The sequence below is a fragment of the Ambystoma mexicanum genome, chromosome 3q, assembly GCF_040938575.1.
Source record: "Ambystoma mexicanum isolate Mex_15411 chromosome 3q, UKY_AmexF1_1, whole genome shotgun sequence".
Taxonomy (NCBI): Eukaryota; Metazoa; Chordata; class Amphibia; order Caudata; family Ambystomatidae; genus Ambystoma; species Ambystoma mexicanum.
The window spans coordinates 324047435-324071759 of record NC_090926.1 but is presented as its reverse complement, the minus strand read 5'-3'; the positions used below and the strand labels follow the sequence as shown (position 1 = coordinate 324071759).

General features: G+C 45.5%; 1 protein-coding gene across 3 annotated transcripts in view; it reads right to left on the bottom strand.

Moving 5' to 3' along the window:
- Positions 1 to 24325, bottom strand: part of PWWP2A (PWWP domain containing 2A) — a 309946-nt gene that overhangs the window by 175746 nt on the left and 109875 nt on the right. Inside the window, exon 1 of one of the 3 annotated variants that reach the window (XM_069653902.1) lies at positions 6296 to 6415. The exons of the other annotated variants lie outside the window; for them this stretch is intronic. The gene's annotated coding sequence lies outside the window, so the exon portion shown is untranslated. Of the gene's footprint in view, positions 1 to 6295; positions 6416 to 24325 lie in introns of those variants that run through there. 3 annotated transcript variants of the gene reach the window in all.

Sequence of the window (24325 nt, the reverse complement as noted above, 5' to 3'; positions counted from 1 at the left end):
TCAGTAGTGCTCTAGACATTTTATGTTATTTATTAAAGTGCTATATCAACATGTGCGAGCGACGACGACCCTCTAATAGGCACCTCAAAAGGATGCAAAAAATGAAAATGGCATTTACACAAACCAACAAAATAGTATTTTTGACCAATCACTAATTTTAAATCTATACATTCTTGTTTACAAAGCATGTTCTACTGCAAACACCAAACTGTACTGGAATTAAGCTGGCATATTTATTACATGAAACAAATCACCTGCACCAAAAAATCATTCATCATTCATAAATATCATAATATATTCATACAACAGAGTACAAACATTTAATACACTTCTAATCCAAATACTGTTTGTGTAAATACATATACAATTCATAGTTTTTCGACACATTCTGATCATGAAGGTACAAACACAAAGATAAAAACGTTAAGAATGCAAAGGGCAAAACATCAATTAACCACTTAATTCGGTTGCCATTTAAATAACATTCATCCATGTGGCATCCAAGTGCCTACATTCATTTAAGTGCCATTCAAATGCCAACAAGTGATAAGACTATCCCAAAAAGTGTAATATCAATGTACTGGGGATTCCAGCATTTAACGTTGCTGTCTAGCAAACGGCCACTGTACTATGTTCGACGAATAACTGGACTGAAATTGATTCCCAGCCTCGTATTCCTTAAGGGCTGCAAATAAATTACTGCGGACACTAAAACAAAGAAACATGCTAAAATTACTGCTGTCCTTGTTGCAAAGTAACTTAACAAAAATACAGGTGGTGGCAGCAAAACGAATGATGGCTGTATCACGGCACCGGGACTCTTTAAATATCCAATGTGACACTCCCTCTATTCTGCAAAAATACTGAGAATCCGTATAACTTTGCAAGCTTATTATTCTAAAAAGCACAAACAATTTAAAGATAGAAAATGATGCATCAATTTAACTTCTACGCAGGGCGTGTAATCAACTTTTTTTTTAGGTTTCTTATTCACTCAGGTATTCCATAATGTAATTCCAACAAAGCGCCTCTGACGCAGAAAGAAGGAAGGGCTTTTCACCAAGTTACTCAATACATACCGAATTAGTCACACAAACCCTTATACTTTAAAGCCCGGCTGCTTAAGTGTTCCGTCCAAAAGTGGGCTGAAATACCGGCTCGCATTACTCCAATGGAAGTAAAAGCCACTAGTACGTCAGACTAGCACACAGTGTGCACTGACCAGCATAGTCGCTTGTTACAAAATTATTTTTAAACTTCTAGCACTTGCCACCAGCTGGCTGCATTTCTATTTATTTTTCTATATTTATTTCACTGTCATCCTATGTATTGCACTGCTCCCTCCCCTTTCCCCTGCACTCCCCCCCCCCCCCCCTTGCGCGATCTCAATGTCTCCTGGCCTAGTAGGATAGCTGTCTTTGTCTTCACTGTTTCCCCTCCCTTGCCTCGTTGTGCCTTGAAACACTGGTGTATAAACGCGTTATAAATTCCATACATATGAAAGAATGCAGTAAAATCTCAAAAATCGAGACATTGCATTTACATGGGCTAACAATATTTGTCCTACTTTATCCAATGTGTCCTTATGCTCAAAATGAGAGGCTGCCCTTTTTTCGCTTCTCTTGTGCAGTATCATCCATCTTTTCACTGTTATGATCAATACGTTTTAAGCCTCACACAACAAACACTAGCCACAAATGTAGTATCACCCAATATAACACAATTACACAGCTTCTGCCTATACCCAATTGCTAAAATTACTTAGGCCAAGGACTGTCCCTTAATGTTGTAATTGCTGTCATTATGCTAAAATATACTTTGCTCAAACTACGATCTACTTGAAACCCAGTTAGCTGCATTACACACTACCAAACTCACTTGGCGTTAGGTTTAACTACACACTACCACACTCACTTAGCTTTTACCAAATACCTGAATTATATACCATATGAGCTTCTGGGTAAAGCCCCAATTACCTTTTGAAATGGTCCTCCCCCCTCATCTCCCAAACCCACACACCTTTATGAACTCCTTTATGACTGATAAGGACTATGGTTTACCTAGATCTAGGCGCTTCATGAAGGTGCGGGGGGAAAAACACAATGAAGAGCACAAGCTGCAACACCGAATCAGAAACCCAACACGCCAGCATCAGTAACAAACAAAAAAAAAAGGAAAAAAAAAGAAGAACACAAAAAAGCCAATTTGGCACCCTACAGGAAAGCCTTTACTGGAACATTACTTGTAATCCTATTCCTTCACTTTGGGCAACTTCACTATAAATAATACATACATGAATTCCAGTGTGTATTAGAATTCCCAAACCCGTTTTAACAAGATAAACATCTTAAACAAAAAAAAAAATCAAACCACAAGTACATCAGTGCATCTCTTTGGTTCAGAAATGAAAAAAGGGTGCAAACAGAACCGAGCAAGGCATCATCATTTATGCTAATTGCCACTCAAGGAATAAAAACAATGTTTTAAAATAAATAAATAAATGCAAGCAAGATCCTGTGAACACACAGAAAGAAAATAAATATCTAGTCGTAGGCGCTGCAATGCATTACAGTGTTATTTAGCCATTAATAACATTCTAAAATGGAGAGAGAGAGAGCGGGAGAACACCTTTCCAGTCAAAAAGCCCTCAATCGCCCAAGTAGGGAGAAAAGTAGGCTGGTCATGACTATGGAAGCAATCATGAAGGAGATCTAGCATTACAAGTGCGCAAATATATATATTTTTCAACATGCGAACTTCATTAGTAATCTTAAGCAGGTGAATGCAACTGCAGGCCAAACCACCAAAAAGGAGGGATATGAGAGGGATTGGCAGACAGGAATACAGTAAAAACAATACTATAGAGATACCAGAGCCAAATGGTAAGGAAAGGTTACTAAGGGATCTGCAGACTCCGTGAAACAGGGTACACGCAGAGGCTTGTGTAATTTACGATTCATTTTTGTAGTCAGTGACTTGACAATGTTTGGGAAGGAGTAAATTAACCTACAATTAGTTGCGCTGTAAATGTCTGCACTGGATATATTCCTCAAGAAGACCACCTCCAGTGGAAGTCGTCCTCGGACTACCCGCTTTCAGGGAGCAGTGCAGAATGTAGAAAGAAAACATGAAATCGCAACAGAATGCTTGGAGGACAGTAGGCACATACTAAAAGGGTCTTAATTCAGAAACATGTTCTTACTTTTTCTTACTACTTTCATTTCTAGTCGGCAGAATTTGAAGGCCCTCTTAATGTCTGCGACAGAGGGAAATGTACAGCTGACTGGAAAAGGTTGGGAAAGAAAGATAGAAAATGGGCTACATGGAAATCCAGGATACTTTTGGGGAGAAAAAACGTATTCAAGACCATCCTCATGCGTCAAAATATGCACTCGTCACTAGCAAGAGATAACAGACTCCAACAGAGTAAATAATTGTGCTGTGCCTATGAGTCGAGTGACTTTTTATGGCTAGCTGGTAAGTTGTAACTTGAACTTTTTATCCATTCAGTCTTATTCGTTGGAAATATAAATAGGTCTTGTGAGAATACAAGATCTATATTTTGCTCACTCTCCTAGCCAGTGTTATGGCGAATGGAAAAGCCAATTCCCACGAGAATGTGGTAGCTGTATCATGTGCTGGGGCTCCAAGACAATAGTGGGGGGAGTATCCAACGAAGAGGGGATTTCATAACATCAACTTTTGGGGGAAGAGCGTGCAGGGATGGCAGGGAAGCAACTAGCTAAGGTTTATGCAGTAATAATTATTAGCAGAATACACTCTAGACAACTGCTATTCTGGGAACAAAATGGGTCATCATTTCAATATTTTGAACACGGAGCAGACCGAATCTGCACTGGTGAGATCTTGAACTATTCCAGGGGTAGTTAAGTGTTCAAGGAACACCAGTCCATGATGGCAAGTAGGCCAAAACCGCCAGAGAGTACATCTCGACCATCCTCATCAGTTGAAGAGTGGAAGTGGTCTGACCTTTCAAAGGCAAGGTCCATGATCATTGTCCAGGACACCCTAGACAAATGTAGTGGCCTGAAAATTAGCCTGTTTTCTCATGTGGAGTCCTATAACCATCCTCCTGGTTGACGTGTACAAGTGATCAGTGGCAGACTGCAAAAAAAAATCCAGAGCAGCCTGCTTGCCTCTGCAAGTTTGCAGTTAACTGTTTTTCATGCCAACAAGAGCTTCACAAATGTGGCCATCTCTCACCATAGCCTCTGGTTGGCTGACAGTAGAAGAGCAGAGATATTGGCTTGCCAGAGCTTCAAGGTATAATTTTGATTCACTTTGCATTAACAGGAACTGCCGATAAGATGCCAGCCAGGTATATGGTTTTCAGGGTACCTGGCACTACCACAAAAGAGGAGGGCTGAGAGTGGACAGGTTATCTTCCCTTTTCTTTTAGATAGGTGGAACAGCACTGTTGATCAAGGGACAGCACCCCCTCAAAGGGACAGAGTGTCTTCCGTTGGAAACGTACAATCACTGCGCCTTCAAAATTCCCACTGCAACATTTACTGCAGAAAACATTTTTAAAAATTCGGACTCCCATTACTGTGACCAACCGGAGCAGGGGTTGCGGGGGTGTCCCTCGCATACCGCTGTGGTAAGCTGGGGACAAGAAAGCAAGTTTTTAAAAAAAAGGAAGTGTGCCTCCGTAAAGTTAAGTGGGGGCAGGAGCGAGTAGGGCAATGTGGCCCAGGGATGCAGGCAAAGTGATCTAGCTGATCACTGAGCTGTCCCGTAATGGGAGTCGACATTTCCGTTGGCATTATGGCCAGCGCAGTGATCACAGATCCCCTTCCGTTTAGGGTCAGCATCAGCAGGTTTAGCTTGCATTGAATATGCACATTTTGAATGGTTCAAAATATTTAACACTCACTCTTCTCCATACATTTTGTGTGTGCTATCCCTATGGTAGTCCCACATTGCCAGAAAGAATTGTATGAAACAAGAATCTGTCTCAGAGGAGTGGTGTGATTTGACTGGCCGAGCCCCGGAGGTTTGCGAGGCTGGGACCCATACTGGTCCCTTACCTTACCCCTCCACATCCCCAGATCTGGAAAAACCAACAGGGAGGAAAGTCCTAATAGAGGAGCTTCCTCCATTTCAGTTGTCTCACTTGAAGTGGCCATCATTTCGTGACTTTTCACCATTTTGTCTGGCAGCTTAGTGTGACTGGGCTTTGAGGCCTTTGGCAATTTGGAGGGGGAGGGGAGAGGAGGAGAAACTCTGCCTTGCTGCGAAGCTTGCCCTGCATGACCTCCATGGAGGAGCTGGACGATTGAACTGGTTTAGCCCCTCTTAAGAGATCCTCTGCAGTCTGCACAGCTTTAGCCCCAGAACAGGGATCTTCACGCTTATGCACTGGATTTAGCCTCTGTGCGGGGGATCCTTGGGGTTGGATCTGGACAGAGCACTTGGCTATCGCTCTGGCGTTCCTTCAAGTCTCTCCAAAGGGTCGGTGGAACCCTTCATTGTTGGGGAGACTCCTGGAAAGAAATCCACTGGCAGGAGTGAAGTGGGAAGAGTACTGACTCCTGCTGCATTTTGTTTACCTCCATAGGTTGTGAAGGTGGAGAGCTGGGAAAAGACAACGAGTCAGCGTGCACCCCGACAAAGCCCTGCGCCATCAGCACCAGTCCAACTAATGATCTGAGTCCAAGCACTCCAGGGGAAGTGAATGCGGATCCGAGGCAGGCATCTGCTTCTGGCAGCATGCACAGGCTGCAAAACAGGCTTTACCTGGCATAAACGGAACCGCAGCACCGCAGGGGAGAACTATGTTGGATTCAGAAGGAATGAAAAAAAGGACTGGTGAGGTATGGGTGGGGGAGAGATGCCTGGAGAGGTGTGGCAGCATGCCCACATGTATACGATCAATCAAAATTCACTCATGCTGCATAATGCTCCTTACTCAATAAGTGGCGAGGATCATCCCTCCTTTTGCTTCCCACCTCCCCTCTGCTAACAAATATTTAGAAGCTAGTCCCCCACCATAGCCTCCCGCGGTTGATTTGGCTGCCCCCTCACTTACCTTCCATTCCATCTCTGGGACTTCGTCTAACCCAGTCTATGCTGCTCTTTTGCTGCCTCCGCGGCCTCATCGTACCCACTCCCTGCCCCCAACTCAGCACTGAGCCCGGTAAACACTTATGCTTCAAAGTCGGTGAGGTAAACTCTGCGCTGCTAACAGCAAAGTAAAGACAGTCAACAGCAAACAACAGATCTCTGTAACCTTGGTATCTAGGACAGTGCATGTAAACAGATTGCCTCATACCTCTTTCCTTGAAATTATACCTTCTGGAATACATGGGTTACCTCCAACAGGAAGCCAGTAGCAAGGCTCTGTCCTTGGCCGACTACTCTTCACTCTATACACCTCCACTCTCGGTAAGCGCATCTCAAAGTTAAAGGTCAAAAGCATCTTTATTTCAAATGAATACAAAGTCTGCATGGAAGAAAATTATACGTTTGATAATCAAACTTAATAAAAAATAAAGCTAAAGACAAATGCATTCTACATTGCAATAACATTAAGAGGCAATATTATGCCATGCTCAAGGTACCCATGCATAATTATATCAACTTTCCAGTTCCCCGAAAAGTGGCAATTGTGCGCAGCCTATAAAAGGAGACAAGAGTGTAATGACTATATATACATTTATTCAGAGCATTTTTACCTTAATGACAGCACATATTTAATAAACTGATATACCAATGGAAGCAGGTTTATTGGGAATGGTTAAGCTATAAAATGAAGCTGTCTGAGCAGATTCTAAAAGAGGAAAAATGTAACTGCTCCTTAACAGTGCAAATACTGGACAAAGCAATAAGAAATGCAAGTGATCTTCCGGAGATGCACTGTCACATATGCATTTAACTAGCCATGGGCAAGTCTGTTCTCACATTAACAAAAATGCCTCATTCTTAGGTCTCAACAATCTGCCATCAGATAATCTTTGTGGACTGACCTTGTTGTTAATGTTAAAGGACATTTGTACCGCACACTATCACCACCGTAGTGGTCCCTTGGCGCTCTGGCGGCTCTGAAAAAGGGGAGGAGAGGGGGTGGGTTAGTGGGAATAAGCTGTAAAAGTGCAAGGGAGCAGTGATGTGCTGTTGGCAGCCTCAGCCCGGTGGGTCCGTTGGTTGGGCTTGGGGTGTTTTGCGGTCGATAATTGCTGTGTGCTGTTGTACAAGTCTATGTGTGGTTTGTTTTGTTGTTGCATTGTTGTGAAGTTTGTGCGGATTGCTGCGTTTAAGGCTTGTGGTGGTGTTTGATTAGAGTTTGAGAGGTGTATGCATAGGGATGAAATTGTTAGTTGGTTGGTTAGTTGGCATTGCTGTCCTTGCAATTATGGGATTCCATCTAGGTGTGGTACATGCTGACATTCACATTTCTGGTGCGACACAAGCTAGTGTTCAGAAATTCCATGCGAGTGTGGCACGTGCTAACGATCACATTTCTATCTAGATGCGGTGCAAGCTAGAGTTAAGGAAGACAGTACTGGATAGATGCTTTGCCCGCTCCCTCGTGTTTGCTATAATCTGTGAAACCCCAATTGTAACAGTGGGGGTAAAGGGGTAATGCCAACCCCCACCCCCAGATTAATGCATGCATCTTGCATTCCAGAGAGGAGATGCCAAAAGTCTAAGTCTTCTTCGGTCACACCACAGCATCCTGATGAATAGCTCATTTTCAGATTTAAATCTCATATTGTAATGTAATGAATAAAGTATTCTATCCGTCTAGTTTAGCCACTCATTTCATATTTTTATTTAATCCAGCAGGCTAGCAGTGAACGTAAACCATGAACAAAAACGTAACATGAACCACCTGAAATCGGTCCCCACAATAAATGAAGTGTTTGCCAAAAAGGAGAATACTTTCTTCTACTGCAGCTTGGAAGATTTATAGGTAGCAAAGCTAACACTGCTCGCCTCTCCCATTTACTTTGCAGGTACAGGTTTCTAAACTGCCAATGTGGAGCCGAGGGGCAGGCAATCCTCTTGGAACATTGCTTTGGAGCCCAGCAATGTTCGAAGAGACTGTACTTACAATCGTCTTGTCCAAAGCGGTCCCAATTAGATCAGGTGGCAGTGTGGTCTACACTTATACACTTTTTCTATGGCATGATTCGAAAGGCCCACACTACCAAGGGCCTATTTGGTGTGGGTCGCAAAGGCCAGGACCTTCCCAAATTGTAAAAAAAAGTACACAATTTCAGGAATGTACAAATCATTATGCCGATGGCAGAATTTCACAGATTTATCCAAATTTCCACTTCTCCTGCAGACAAGGTATTCCACTTTCCCACAACCAGTCTAGAATGGTAAAATCAGAAAAGGAAACGAACACTGTTTCCAACAGTGCATAAGGACAGACAGAATTCTCAAACCAGAAAGCTTTGTTGAAAATTACAAAAATTCACAAATTATCCAGAAGGATAATTTGCTTCCTCCTACTCTCCATCACATCATAGTAAGGACTTTATCGGACCGCCCATTTTTTCTGGAGTAGCCAAAAATCAAATTCTGCTCATATGGAGTTTTGGAAAATTGTTGTCCTGCCATAGAAGTCACAGAATGTAATGCCACTCTTGCCACAAGGGGTAGCAATGCAGAGCCTGATGATGCACAATCTGTCCATTGTCTTCTGTTTTAGAGCCGGCATAATTCATAGCGAAGTATGAGAAACTTAATAGTATGTCCCCACACACGTCATAACCAAATACCATGTACCAAACAGTTACAGTTTTTAATTCCAATATTCTTAAAACTTAATTTGTTTATTTTTTTTGCATTGCTCCACACGCCGTAGGGCTCAGGGCGCCGGTAACATAAAAATGCCTGCACACAAACAATTACAGAAAAAATAACATCAAAATCGGTCCATAGTCGAGAGTGGCCCGTTAATCCTTTTTAAACAAATAAGTCTTAACACCTTTCTAGAAATCAGGCAACCCAGGAATGGCACGTATTGGAGCAAGCAGACTATTCCAGGCAGTGGAGGAGTCCAAGTTTCAAACCTTGTACCACCACATTTCTGTAATTTGACACGTGGCTGAAAGAGCCTGTTATTTCCTCCAGAGCCAAGTAATCTCTCAAATGGGGCAGCCTTCAGCTGATCATAAAGGTACCGAGGTGCATTGCCAGTCCAGCATTTACAAGTCAAGGTGAGGCTATTATGAACAATCCTCTGCTTAACTGGGAGCCAGTGAAGCGATTATCTGGCCGCAGTGACATGATCCTTCTCCCCAAGGCACGGAATTGCCCTCAATGACCCATTCTGAATAATCTGAATTATTCTGAAGATTTGTCAGAGAGGTGCCAGCAAGCAGACTATTACAGTAATCCAGCATGGAGTCTACTAGGGCACAGGGCAGAAGGGATCTATTTTACTCCGATAAATGAGGCCCAATCTGCCTCAACAATTTAAGGACGTATGCACAAGTAGATGTCAGATGAAGAGCGTGCTTCTGCATGGATAGCTGGGCATACAGATACACCTTTAACATTTTAACAGAGGATGCCACCGAGATAGAACAGCCGGCAATCACAAATTGATTGTAACAAGGATCCAACCTTTTAAGCGAGGGCTAGACCCCAGAATCATTGCAACCATGTAACAAACTAGGATTCCTTTGAGCCGTTACCCTAACCATTACCAAGTCGTTGCTCTTGCCATTACAACCATGTACATAGTTTCTTATCAAGTCATTGCCATAGCCACTGCTAAGTAATTTCCTTAGCCAACACGTGTTTCCACCTAGAGAGGCCCTTTTCAAGGCTGAGCAATTGGCAAATTCAGTCGTTATCACTTCTTATTCAAAATAATAAAAAAACAACATAATGCACTGACAATGGAGAGAAATACTAGGTACAAAACGAGAAAACAGGAGAAGATAATAGATTTGCAACCTTTTTAAGGACCACTATCATTCAAATTGTTATTCTCTCTTTAGAATAATAGTGATTCAAAGTAATACATCAGTATTTCTCATCATAAACCATTTCACAACGAAAATTAGTACATCACACGTTAGTTCAAATAGATCTATCCAGAAGAGAACCCTCCTGTTCCCTAGACTGTTCACATCCAAAAAGATACAAATACGTACAAGCAATCATTTAACTTTATATATCATAATCAGACAGGTGTCCATGCAGGGCTAGAAAACTACAAACGCACTCACCAAATGCCCAGTCTGTCTCACTTTAGCAGATGATATCCAGATTTATATATCGCCCCTGATTTATCTCAACTTTATTAGCTTTAGAAAAAATGTGTGCCATGTGTGGCTAATAAATTCATCTTATCCTTATTTAGGATCCAACACACACACACACTAACCTCCATTTCTTGGTTATTATGCACGTTGTGTCAATGTTTCATTCAGAAGTCATCCATACCGATCTAGATCTCAAAAAGATATACACAATCCTGCCCAATATTTAGGGAAAAATTGCCCCATCCATGAAAGACGAACCTTATGGGCAAACATTGTGGGGTAATTGCTGAAAAATCGCACCATGATCAGCTGCAGCGTCCCGCATCTATGAACCGCGGGCGCCATGTTGATTATTTTGTATACATCTATGCAATTACATCATATGTGTTAGTAGTGAGAATTTCGCAATATATCTGATATGCAAGTTAAGCATTAACATTATGTCCTTGTGCACAAATTCGTACATCCAACTAGTACCTTTGGTAAATACTAGTTCTCCATTTTGGTTGTTCATTATTAGTATTAAATACTAGTTAGCACACATCATAAAAGCTGCTATCCGTGGTAAGGTTACCCATATTATCTAAAATGATCCATAGTTTCAGAGTTGGCCAGTCCCTATGCAGTCATAGGTTTGTATTATCAGGAGGGGAGCCCCAGTCTGTGCGTCTCCTCAGCCCACACAACTCCTCTTGAGTACCGCCACCCTTTATTCAAGCCTGTTCATCTAACACATTATCACAGTTGTTGCTCTATGCTTAATGCGGATGGAATCTAATAGCGCTCACAGATGTGCTTAGGATATCGTTCAGTAGTGACAATCTCTAATAATTACCTTAAATGATCACAATATATACTCCCTACAGCATCATTACAGTTATTTGAGTCCCGTGCCCTTAAGGATCTCTACGGGTTCACATATAATTTACAAACGAGTTAGATTCCCCTAATGAATCCCACAGAGTACAGATCCAATATAATAAACAGCTAACACGAATGGAAATCTCAAACTCATGCCAGTCACTATAAAGAGTGGACATTGAAGAAAGGGAAAATCTTAAATTGGAATGAAGAGAAAGGAATACACTTGTCCCATGAAAGGAAAGGGAAAACCAACAAGAATAAGACAAGAAGAGAACACAAAGGAAAGAAAGAGTAATCAAGTGAAAGACGGTTGAAAACTTGGAGAACTCAGTATCAACTGTGCGATTTCATAAATGTTACCAAGAACTACTTGAAGATCATTTATTGAACTAAATTTGGTGAAGAATCACTTCACAGGAGAAGGGAGTCATTAACCTGTGCTTTTATTGTTCCAATAGTGGGAGGGTTGGAACAAGTTACTTACCTGTAACTGTTCTCCAGCATGGGTCTGGCATGGATTCACATGCTCATGAATATTCCCCGTCGTCAGGCTGGGAATCCTCGGTAAAGAACAAAAAATCAGTTTCGTTTCTGAACTGTCTTTCTACTAATAACCAATCACTGGTCTCTGGGTCATACTGCCCCCAGCCAATGATTGCCCTCTACCTAAGCCCCTCCTCTGGCAGCCATCTTCAGATTTGGTAGCACGTAAAGTGGCAGTATGACCAAGTGAAGAGCCGCAGAGGGGAAGGAGGGAGGGTCCGCATGGGAATCCATGCCAGACCCATGCTGAAGAACAACAGTTACAGGTAAGTAACTTGTTCCTTCTCCAGCATGGGATCTGGCATGGATTCACATGCTCATGAATATAATGAATATAGTACACACATGCACAACCACGGGAGGTAGCAAAAGGCTCAACATTAAGCATTACATAAACTCAACATTAAGCAACTCTTACCTCCTCACCAGGCCCACCTTCAGGCGAACAGGTTGCGCAGTACTGCTTGGCCGACTCTGGACTCCTCCCTGGAATCCCGGTCGACGCAGTAGAATCTCATGAAGGTGTGCGTCGATCTCCACGTAGCAGCCCTGCAGATGTCCAGCAGGGGCACACCAGACAAGAACGCCGTAGTAGCAGCGATCGCTCTGGTCGAATGGGCTCTCGGACGGCCGGGCAACGGTCGGTTGGCCAACCAATGACAGTGCATGATGCAGCCGGAGAGCCATCTGGAAATGGAAGCCTTCGAGAGAGCCGTCCCTTGGTTCACAGGTCCAAAGTTCACAAACGGCTGTGATGTCTTCCGAAAACTCTTTGTTCGCTCCACGTAGAACTTAAGCCCTCTAGCTACATCCAGCGAGTGCAAAGTCCTCTCGGCCGGCGACGAAGGCGACGGAAAGAAAACTGGCAACACCAAGGGCTCGTTAAGATGGAAGTCCGACGGCACCTTGGGCATGAAAGAGGGGTGCATCCTCAGCACCACCCTCGTATCGTGAAAAGTCAAAGTATGGAGGCTTGCAGGATTGGGCCTGAATCTCTCCCACGCGTCGTGCAGAGGTGATGGCCACAAGGAACGCTGTCTTCCACGACAGGAACTTCAACGGAACCGAATGCAAGGGCTTGAATGGTGGCCCCATGAGCCTGGTCAGCACCACGTTGAGCTCCCATGCCGGGGCTGGAGCCTACACCGGCGGGAACGATCGGAACAGTGCCTTCATAAATTCCTTCACCAGTCGATGAGACCACAAGGACGGCCATCCTGTAGTTCTGGTGCATCGGGAGATCGCTGCCAGATGTATCTTGATGGAAGGGTGAGCTAGTCCAGCTTTGGCCAGCGACAGTAGGTATGGTAGCACTTGAGGTGCCATAATCCGTAGAGGGTTGATCTTCTGTGCACGGCACCAGACAGAGAACCTCTTCCACTTATGTCCGTAGCACTTGAGAGTTGAGGACGCCCTGGCCTTTGCAAGAACCTCTCTGCAGTCAGCCGGGATATCGTACCCTCCAAACTCTAGTGCTGCAGGAGCCAGGCCTGCAAGTTCAGCGACTCTGGGTCGTGATGAAGAATGGCGCCTCCCTCTCTGGAGAGAAGATCTGCGTCCGTCGACAGCTTGACTGGTGGGGACGCTGAGAGGTCCAGAAGGTCCGGGAACCAGATCTGTGTCGGCCACGCCGGTGCGATGAGGATCATCCTGCATTGGGACCTTTTGAGCTGGCTGATGAGTCGAAGCAGCAGCGGCAAAAGAGGAAACGCATACAGGAACAGGCCGTCCCAGGGGAACGAGAAAGCGTCGCCCATGCTCCTCGGCTGGGGAAACCTGCTGGCGAACCTCTGGCACTTGGAGTTCGTCGCCGTCGCGAACAGGTCGATCTGGGGTTTGCCCCATCGTTGGAAGAGCCGATCCACTTGATCCTGGCGTAGTTCCCACTCGTGGCACGAGCGCAGCTCCCTGCTGAGTGAGTCGGCAATGGTGTTTTTTATTCCTGCCAGATGGAAGGGAACCAGAAACATCCCCTGGGCGACGGCCCAGTGCCACAGATCCTGGGCCTTCTTGGATAGGGCTGGGGATCTAGTGCCACCCTGCTTCCGGATGTAGAACATCGTGGTGGTGTTGTCGGTGAAGATCCTCACGACCTTGCCCTTGAGGGACGGGAGGAACGACTTGAGTGCCCAAAACACGACGCGGAGCTCCAAGATGTTGATGTGGAGAGACCTCTCTTCCGGGAGCCGAAGGCCTCTTGCATGGAGGTCTCTGGTGTGTGCACCCCACCCCTCCAGGGACGCATCCGTCGTCACCGTCTCCTGATGTGCCGGGGTCTGGAAGTCCGTGCCTGCCGTGAGTTGTGCATGGGTGCCCCACCACTGAATCGCCCGACGGAAAACCTTGATGAGCGGGATCTAGTCTTCGAAGCTGCCCGCCGCTTGCATCCAGCGGGCGTCGAGGAACTCCCGTAGAGGACGCATCCGTAGCCTGCACAGGCGCACTAGGTAGATGCATGAGGACATCATTCCGAGGAGGGACTTGATGGATCTCACCCTAACAGGCGCTGCAATTTGCCTAAAATAGCCATCGTCCTTTCCTCCGATGGAGACGCCAATCGTACCACTGTATAGAGCTTCCCTCCCAGAAACAGTGCCGCCTGCGACGGAAGCAGATGGTATTTCGGGTAGTTGGAGAAACCCAGCTCCGTGAGTAAGCGGACGGTCTTCGCTGTGTGCTCGACTGCGAGTTCTCTTGTCCTTGCACGGATGAGCCAGTCGCTTGTTCGGAGGGCTTCGCGACGGGCGCGGCTCTGGATCGTCCGCCGTGGTTCATGGTAATCTCGTCCTTATCTCCATGCATAAGGTCTGGATCGCCATCAAAATGGCCGCTGAGTTGTCCTGAGGCTCGGGCAATGGCTGCAACTGGAGGGCTGGCCGCTCCTCCACCATGGCCTCCTCGTCGGCGCCACCGTCGCCATCTTCGACCACCTCTTCGGGATCTCTCCCGTGGGATCGTACCTTCTCGAACCTCTCGTTGAGGCTCTTCACGGCCTCCACCAGCTCCTCCTCAGAGGCTGAATCCGTGTCTGTAATGGCCACTGCCCCCCCCCTCTTTGCGTGGTCTTCACGGGGGTCTCTGTCGATGGGCTGGAAAGAGGATTCCCTCCGCGGTGGCAGGGAAACTCTGGGCCCTGAGGTCACCTCCACTGGTGTAGCCTCCACAGGCTTCGCCAGGGTCGCCGCGACTCCCTCGATAGAGGCCTTAGCCGGGTGAATCAAGGCCTTCACCACCTTGGGCGCGCTTGAAGCCTTCACCTTGGGGGGGGGGTGGGAGGGTCACCGTCTCGCTCCCCCTCAGCTGAATCCTTCGATATCGACCGGGGCCTCTCCAGAAGCTTACCCGGGTTCTCGGATTTCCTCTTCCCCGAACCAGAGCGTTGGCTCGTGGTTGATGGTGCCGGGGAAGGTGCGCCCTGCCTGGCAGCCGAAAAGCCCAACCGTTCGGCACTCCCGGTGCCTGCAGTCGTGCGATGCTTAGCCTTCTGCTGGGCCCCAGTCGCCGGGGCGCCCTCACAGGACTTAGAAGACCGCTCTGACCTTTTCTTCTTCTCACCTGCTGGGCCCTTCTCCAGCCAGCTGGCGAGGCGGGAACGACGATCCCTCATGGTCCGTTCCGATAGGTTCTTGCAGAACGCACAGTCCATCTCCACGTGCGTCTTGTCCTCATGAAGGCAGTAGAGACATCTCGAATGCTCGTCCTCCTTGAAAACATTCTGTAAACCGCATCCAGGGCAGTTCCTGAACAGCTTGGATCCAGGCGTCGAGCTACCCTTGTCTTGAGCTGCGTCCATGGTAGGCCTCAGATCTTCTGGAATCCTCCGAGAAGCGTCACTCGACGAAAACTTCACCCTTGAGGGGCGTTGGAAATTCCAAAACGGGTCCGCGTTGATCAGAAGATGAAACGGTGGAGCTTGAGGCTCGATTTAACCGAAAAATGAGAAAATCTTGAAAAAGCGTGAAAACGCAGCAAAAGCTCGAGAGTTATAGCACGAGGACTCCCAACACTTGAACGTGCAGTAAAAATCTGAAGATGGTTGCCAGAGGAGGGGCTTAGGTAGAGGGGAGTCATTGGCTGGGGGCAGTATGACCCAGAGACCAGTGATTGGTTATTAGTAGAAAGACAGTTCAGAAACGAAACTGAAACTGATTTTTTCTTTACCGAGGATTCCCAGCCTGACGACGGGGAATATTCATGAGCATGTGAATCCATGCCAGACCACATTCTGGAGATAGAATAGCTTAGTTTGGACAGTGGACTGAACTTGAATTGGACTCTCCCTGACGACTGACAAGCACCTTAGTTTTATAAAGGTAGGGAACACCCATTGCATTGAGAAAAATAGGAGTGTTCACCTTTCATTTAATAAATGTCAGCAGTGAGATGGAAAATCGGAGCCCGCATCCTTCTTCTGACCCACCACAATATGTAGTGGGCATGATGGGGTGTTCTACAATCAAAGAATTTTCTTTGTCCGTCAGTAAACCTTTCAAAATTCATTTTTGAATTAAATCCTTCATCTGAATCGTAACAGTCTTGCTCGGGTTGCTCTTCAGATGCGTATAGCCTAGGTTTTTGCTGATGTGAAGTGCCACTGGCAATAGTGTTTTGTATTCATTACCACTATATCCCCCACCCCCACTTTATCAGCTTCCTTAATGAGTATTCCTGAGTACTCCATTAGTGTTTGGAGTGCTCTCCTTTCTTCTGGTCACAGATTATTGGCAATGGGGCAATTTCTGTTACATCCCTTATCTATTTGCTTGTGTTGCGTATTTCTAATACTACTGCTTTGTGAAAGGTATCAATTGTGTTGTCAAATTCAGTTATAGGAATACGTTTTGACTTGACTTGGGTTTTAGTTCCTTCATTCTCAGGTTACTGGGAATACATTCAATTATATTTCAAGTCCGGAGGCTCACATTATGCTTCTCTTTCTTTATTCACACAATAAAAGAAAGGCTCAGCAGCAAGGTATTTTTGTGCACCAGGAAGATATGAGTAAAGCATAGAAACAGGGTGCACGAAACATACAACATAACAAGTAAAACATAACACAATAATATGTCCATGGGTTTCTGAAAGAAGACAGACTCCATTTCCCAGAGTTCCCCAGAGTTCATTAATGAGTCACTAACATGTGGCCCAGTCCTCCAATAGGTATCCAGATCCCTTCATAAACAATGTCTTGAACATGATGGAACTTCCTCTTTCTTTGCTGCTCACAGCAAGAGATAAGTACATTCATGTTTAGAACTGTTTATGAAGTGTTTTTTCTAATTGTTTATAACGTATATATTATATTTACTTACATTCCTCTGACATATAATATGGTTTTGCCTTGTATGCATTGAAAATATTGTCTTTTGTGGCTATAACACGTACCTTCGCTCTGTGTTGCTTTCCGACGCCACCTACCTTCCGCTGCCGTAGGAAACAAACACTATGAGCCGCGGCACGGGTTTTCCCGTTTTCCAGTCGCAAGCATCAACTTCCTAACAGCTGATCAGTAGCCCGCAGTGACAGGGATCCGCGGCACGCTAGCATCAGTTTTCTCAGCTGATCGGAAGCCTGCAGCAGCTAGCCCCTTAGCGGCTCATTCCCGCTTCTCATGAACATTTAGCCTCATCTGGTGAACCCGTGTGAGGCCGTCACGGCCTCTCGAGGGCCTGCTGTTATGCCGCAGACCGCCAGGGGAGCTCCTGCCCCCACGGTCCTTTCCTCAGGATCCAGGTGCTCGAGTGCGCATGACCGTTAGTATTATAACGGTCTTATGTGAACTCGAGCGCCAGAATCCTCACAAGTGGCGAATCTAATTATATTTCATCATTCCTTCACCAAAGAAAGTCGGAATTTGCACGGAAGTGACCCTGATGAATATTCATGTCAGATTAGCAGAAAAAAAAGGAGGAAGACCACCTCCAATTCAGCTAACCTATAAGGACATTGACAGGCTGAACTATCATTACTGGGCTAGAGAGAAGGTGTCCGGAAGCCCAGAGGGGGGAAAAAAAAAAAAAAAAAAAAAGTAGTGAGTAAGGTGCTTTAAATTTTATCATGCATGCGCAGTACTCACCTCAATCAGATCAGGCTTGGTCTGAGAATGAAGGAGATCACTGCTATATAGATGAGGTGGCAATGGCTAACAGCTTACAAAAAGTACTGGGATCTTCAGTGGGGAGAAGTATTGAAAAAGCAGTAACCGATATGCTCATTCCCATTCAACACCGCCTAGATACTATGGAAGAGCACCTAAGAGTGACCTCCCCTCCTGGGAGAAAGAACACAAAAGAGGAAGCACCTTACTGAAGGGGGATGTAAACTGGCTCGCAAGAGCAGAAGCTCTATGAAGGCCCCCCCCTCCCCCCGAGCCAGCCAATTAATGCCACAGCTGCCGTATCGGGTGCCTTCTCCAGCCTAAAGCAAGCCTTTATGAACAGGAAGGTAACTCCTTCCCATGATGAACCCTCTTACTCCGAGGAAGAAAACAGGGGACACGAACCCTCAAGCTCGGAGGGATATGGACAAGGCACTGAAGACGATCAGAATAGGGGTGTCTATGACACTGATCATTCCCACTCCTCATCGGAGGAGGAATTTCTAGAGGGTTCAAAGCCCTCAGGCTCGGGGATTGCGGCAGACCCCATCCCCAAGAACACTACCGGGAACAAGTCTTCTACAGAGGAAATGTTCACACCAGAAGATCTAATGCACCCCAGATCCACTGACTGGGAACGGTCTTCCAAGACAGCAAAATATATTCATTTCAGACTGCGCAAACCTCTCGATAAGGAGGTCAGAGCCAGACTTCGAGCGGAATGCCCACGTCTAAATATTGCAGACCAGGTAGCTCTAACACCGGAGATGGATTCAAACATGATCACCTTCTTAGGTAAAAATGTGAAAGAACCGAGGAAAGACGGACCGTGCCTGGAAGTCCTGTCAGGACAAAGTACTGGACATGGCGGGTCCACTAGCCAAGATTTCAGACCTAGCGGAAACAGCCATCAGCTCCCCTGACCCTCTCTGGTTGGGTTCAGCGGGCTATTTGCCCGTTAGGAAACGCTAGTTGTGCTATTTCAACAGAAAGTCGGAAAGGTATTCTATATAAAATAGACGCCAAACTGAGCGAATTAGCAGACACAGAATCAGGTCCAAGGGTACAAGGTCTACTTTTCAGAGATCCTTTTATGAAGGAGATAGCTAAATTTGTCGGGACATTTGCAGCACTAGACAAAGCGCAGGCCTCCATCAAAAGTCTTCGCATCCAAGGTTTTCTTGGACGAGGTAGAGGTCACTGTTATTTCTTTGACAAGAGACCTCAACACTCCAGAGGCCAGCATAACTCCTGGCATGAACGCTCTGACACATTCTTCCCCTCGAGGTCGTGGAAGAGGGCGTCCCTGGAGAAGAGCGGCTAGACACCCAGCCCAACGGCAATCTACAGCTCAGTTTACTTCTAGCAGCGCCAGCGCCACAAACACCTATAGGAGGGAGGTTAATGATGTTTGCAAATGCTTGGGATACCTTATCGGGAGACGCATGGGTCAGGGACACAGCTCTGGGTCTACGCCTAGAGTTTTTTGAGCAACCCACCCAGACATGTCACCCTACTCCTATAGTAATGTCTCAAACAGATCAAATCGCTTTAGACAGCGAAATACACAGCCTCTATCAGAAGCAAGCGATTCGCCCCTGCGCAAGTCAGGGAGGTTTCTTCAGCCCAGTCACAAACCTCAAAGCTCTCAACAAATTCATCATATACCACCATTTCAAAATGGAAGGTATACACATGCTCAGAGACCTTCTCAGACCGAACAATTGGCTTATGCGTTTAGACTTGAAAGATGCTTACCTTGCAGTGCCGATTCATCAGGCACACATGAGATTTTCCTGGAGAAATCGGGATTGGGAGTTCACAAGCCTACCTTTTGGGTTCTCTTCAGTGCCTTGGGTTTTCACCAAGCTTCTAAGGCCTGTAGTAGCTCATCTAAGAGAACAAGGTGTCCGTCTTGTAATTTACTTGGACATCATCTTTATGGCCCAGTCGCAGGAACTAGTTCAGGAACAGACCAGGCTAGCCATAAACTTGCTACACAGCCTCGGCTTTCTTATAAACTGGGAAAAGTCAGTTCTTCTTCCATCCAAGAACATGTAATTTCTGGGGTTAGTAGACACTCCGAATTCTGAACTTCGACTCCCATCAGCCAAGATTCACTCTACCAAAAGGGAGATTCACAGGCTCTTGCAGAAGAACCTGTTCGCTCTTCGAGAACTAGCAAGAGTGATAGGGTTACTATCCTCCTCCATTCAGGCAATATTTCCCGGCCCCCTACACCATCGAGAACTACAAAGACTGAAGGGCCATCACATAAGAAACAGCCTTTCTTACTCTCAACCCCTGACATCTCCTCAATCGAGGACAGAACTCAACTGGTGGCTCACTCACATGGAAGCCTGGAACGGCAGGGATCTGCCCCAGATATCATTATCTAGTCAGATGCCAGTCGCTCCGGGTGGGGAGCGAGATGCAGCTCCATAGCCACAGGAGGAACTTGGTCTCCTCAAGAACTAGACCTACATATCAACTGCCTAGAACTTCTAGCAGGCTCATTTGCAGTACACTCCTTTGCCAGAGGCAGAGCGAGTTGCTGTATCTTACTAAAAATGGACAACATTTCCTCAGTATCAACCATCTAGGTGGCACCAAATCTAGGCCTCTAGCAGAATTAGCCAATGCTTTCTGGCACTTCTGTCTAGAACATCGGATCTCAGTTACAGCGGAATATCTTCCCGGCCTCACAAACGTGGTAGCAGACTGGTACTCTCGTCACTCCACAGATTACAGCGACTGGAGGCTCGACAGAGAGGTCTTCCTCCGCCTTCAGGAGATTTGGGGACCGATGTCTATAGACCTTTTTGCCTCCAGACTCAATACCCAGCTACCAGTGTTTTACAGCTGGAGTCCGGATCCAGCAGTAGCGGCAACAGACGCTTTTCTGCAACAATGGTCCCAGGGGATACTCTATGCCTTTCCCCCATTCATCCGGATAGCGAGGACCCTGGCGAAGGCCTGTCTGGAACAGTTGGATTTAGTCCTCATAGCACCAGTCTGGACCGCTCAGACCTGGTATCCAGTCCTTCTGGAACTTTCCTCGGATTCTAGAACTTTCCTCGGATTCTACAATCCTACTACCCTGATTTCAGCATCTCCTGCTAGATCCCTCTGGGCAGAGGCATCCCCTTCTTCTCAGCGGATCTCTGACCCTAGCAGCATGGAGGATTTCAGGTCAAGATGGCGAACCACCGGCATGTCTCACAGGGCGATCAGTCTCATCGAGGAAAGCTGGGCTCCTACTGCCCTTAAGAGGTATTCCAACTTTTGGGGCGCCTGGAGCACCTAGTGCCAAAAGAAAGGATTACATCCAGTTTCAGCACCTGCAGAGGAGATCTTGAATTTCTTAGCGTCTCTAGTAGAAAGAGGGCTTGCCTACAGGACAGTGAACGCATATCGTTCAGCAATCTCTGCTGGTCATGACCTTGTTGAAGGAGCACCGGCAGGAGAAAACCACCTCGTCTGCAGATTACTAAAAGGTGTCAGTCTTACAGTTCCACCCCCATCACGCTACGACAAACTATGGGACGTGAACAAAGTATTGAATCTTTTCCTGTCATGGCCACATAATGAGGAACTATCTCGTACGGCCCTGACCGGCAAACTCACTACCCTACTCTGCTTGGTCTCCTGCAGTAGAGTCTCCGACGTGAGAGCCCTCAATCTAGCGGGTAGGATTTTTTTCTCCTGCTGGCATCGTATTCCAAATACGCAGAAGGACAAAATGTGACTCTAGGGTGATCGCTTACCCTGCCTTCAAGGACCAACCCAAGCTTTGCCTGGTTAAATGGTTTACGAAGAAAAGACGGCCTCTCTTAGGGCCTCCCCTAACGGGAAACTACTGATAGCTCTGCGTAAACCGCACAAACCGGTTTCCGCACCACCTTTAGCACGCTGGGTTCGCTGGAGACTAACTCAAGCAGGGATAAATACCCAGCATTTCGGAGCTCGCTCAGTGAGAGGAGCCATGGCCTCCAAAGCCTTTCAGGCCGGAGTTCGCCTAGAAGACATGAGTATGGCAGACTGGGCAAGCAAATCAGTATTTAAACAAATCTACTTGAAACCGGTAGATCAGCCGGCATCTATTGTGGCGAGTAAGCTTTAAACAAGCATAATGTGATCCTCCGGTCTTGACATAGAATAACGATTTTCCATAACAACTTACTAGAAAGTCTTAACTCTATTAAAGAGACAGAGACGAGCATTATCCCTCCCAAAGAGAAAGTAATACTGGGTATCACGTTTAATTGTGACAATGTATTTACATACATTGTTAAAAACCTAAAGTATAGTTGTATTCTGCCAGAATAACTCAATAACATTTTCTCCCACCCCGATAAGGGAGCTAGGGTTGTAATATACATGAAGTAATTGTTACTATCTCTCTCTCTCTTTGACAGCGCCTGCCGACAAGTCCTCCTGATCGACAGTTTGACCATTTCTACAAACTACAAGTTACTACCTTATCATGGACAGCCAAGTTCGCAGCCTCAAAAGAGAAAGTTACATCATGTTCAGGACTGTTCATGAAGGGATCTTGATACCTATTGGAGGACTGGGTCACATGTTAGTGGCTCATTAATGAACTCTGGGGAACTCTGGGAAATGGAGTGTCTTCTTTCAGAAACCCATGGACATATTGTTGTGCTAGGTTTTACTTGTTTTGTTGTATGTTTAGTGCACCCTGTTTCTATGCTTTACTCATATCTTCCTGGTGCACAAAAATACCTTGCTGCTGAGCCTTTCTTTTACTGTGTGAATAAAGAAAGAAGTATAATGCTCGCCTCTGTGTCTTTAATAGAATTAAGACTTTCTAGTGAGTTATTAATGGAAAATCTTTATTCCTCAAAAATATGCTGGTCACTAGCACTTTGGTTGTCTTCCAACGATAAGTTGTGTGCTCTCAATATCTGAAATTGTCAGATCGCTAATTGGTGCATGTTCTCCTGTACTCTCATCATATTCCTAAGGTGGAAAGTATTTTTTTCAGTTTCAATTTCCTAACACTTGAAAATGTATATTTGAAATTCAGTATTTTTGCCTATAGATGGTGCAAATGACTAGCCCTTATTCAGGACTGACAATTCCATTTTAGGTAGGATCCAGTCTGGTAAATTCAAGACTAGGTTTGACTCTGCCCGCTCTGTTGTCTCTTGAAAACTGATCACATTCTTCTTCTTGCAGTTCCCACTTCTTCCGCTCTGCCTTGTATGTCCTCCTATACACTCTTTTATATCATACCTGCTGTTGATATATCTTCATGTGTATAGTCCTGAAATCTTAGATGCTTGATATTTGTGCGTAGATTTCTCCATCTTATTTGTTCAAACAAAAACCTTCCTCTATTTGAGGCATAATTTCCAGTTGTTGTATTGGTGTTGGACACTGTTGTGCTCTCCTGCATGTTACTGTCAGCCTCACTTTCTACATCTGAATTCCCCATGGATGAGGTTGTGTGATGTCCCTTAAATTGGATTTATAAGAATCATTTTGGCTGAAAGGTGTACACCCAAACCTCCCTATAGACTTCATCGTTACGAAATAGTTCAGACAATTTGCCTTCATTCTGATGTTGCTTCAGAATGTAATACACTTTTTATGTTGCCTCAATCTCTTCAATCTTTTTTTTTCCAGTGAATCCATCAGTTTCTGTATCCTAGTGTGTTTGCAAATTATTCAATCATGACTTCAGACCTGTGATTAAGGTTCTCCCCCCATTTTTGGGCAAGATCGGCTCCTCAATCTTATTAAAGTCAGGAAATATCAATATCCTTAGCCCTCTAGGTATTTTATCATTTTCGAGATAGTTATTGTGACTTATTACCTGTACTTATTCATTTCACTATCTCACATATTTCTGCCTCAATGTCTCTTGTGCTGTTCCAATACTCCTAAAAGCATTACTCGTGCTCACCTCTGGGTCAAAAAGTGCTAAAGTCTCATCTTCCCTACTCAAAAGATATTCAGCCATTGCCCATCGGTGACCCCTCGTTTGCAGCTGACCCATTATCTTTTCCTTTTTCTCCTTTAGTACCCAGTCTATCTCTCCATTGCAATGCATTATTTTCTTTTATGTTATTTTAAACAAGTGAAATAGATTGAATGTGCCAATTACTCAGCCGTGGGTCGAAACACGTGTTGGCTAGGGCAACAACTTGGTAATGGTTAGGGTAACAACTCCAAGGAATCCTAGTTTGTTACTGGATTCCAATGCCAGTTTTATATCCTAAGAAACACCAATTACTACCTTAAAATCTTAAGGTTAGTTAGACCTAGGATTACCAAAGAAAACTGTGCCAAGTCGGCCACAGCTGTCTTTCTCTTGCGGTTAGACTATTGTAACCAGTTGCAAGTAAAAAGTCCATTCAAATGTTGCAAAAAACCCAGAATGCAGCTATACGTATTGTGCATAAGCTGACACGGAAAGATCCAACATCTACAGCCAGGAGAAAGCTGCATTGGCTACCCGTGGCAGCGAGAGTTACATTTAAAATGTTGACCCTGGCTCATAAATGTATTCTGGGGATTGCCCCTCAGTACCTTAGGGATCGAC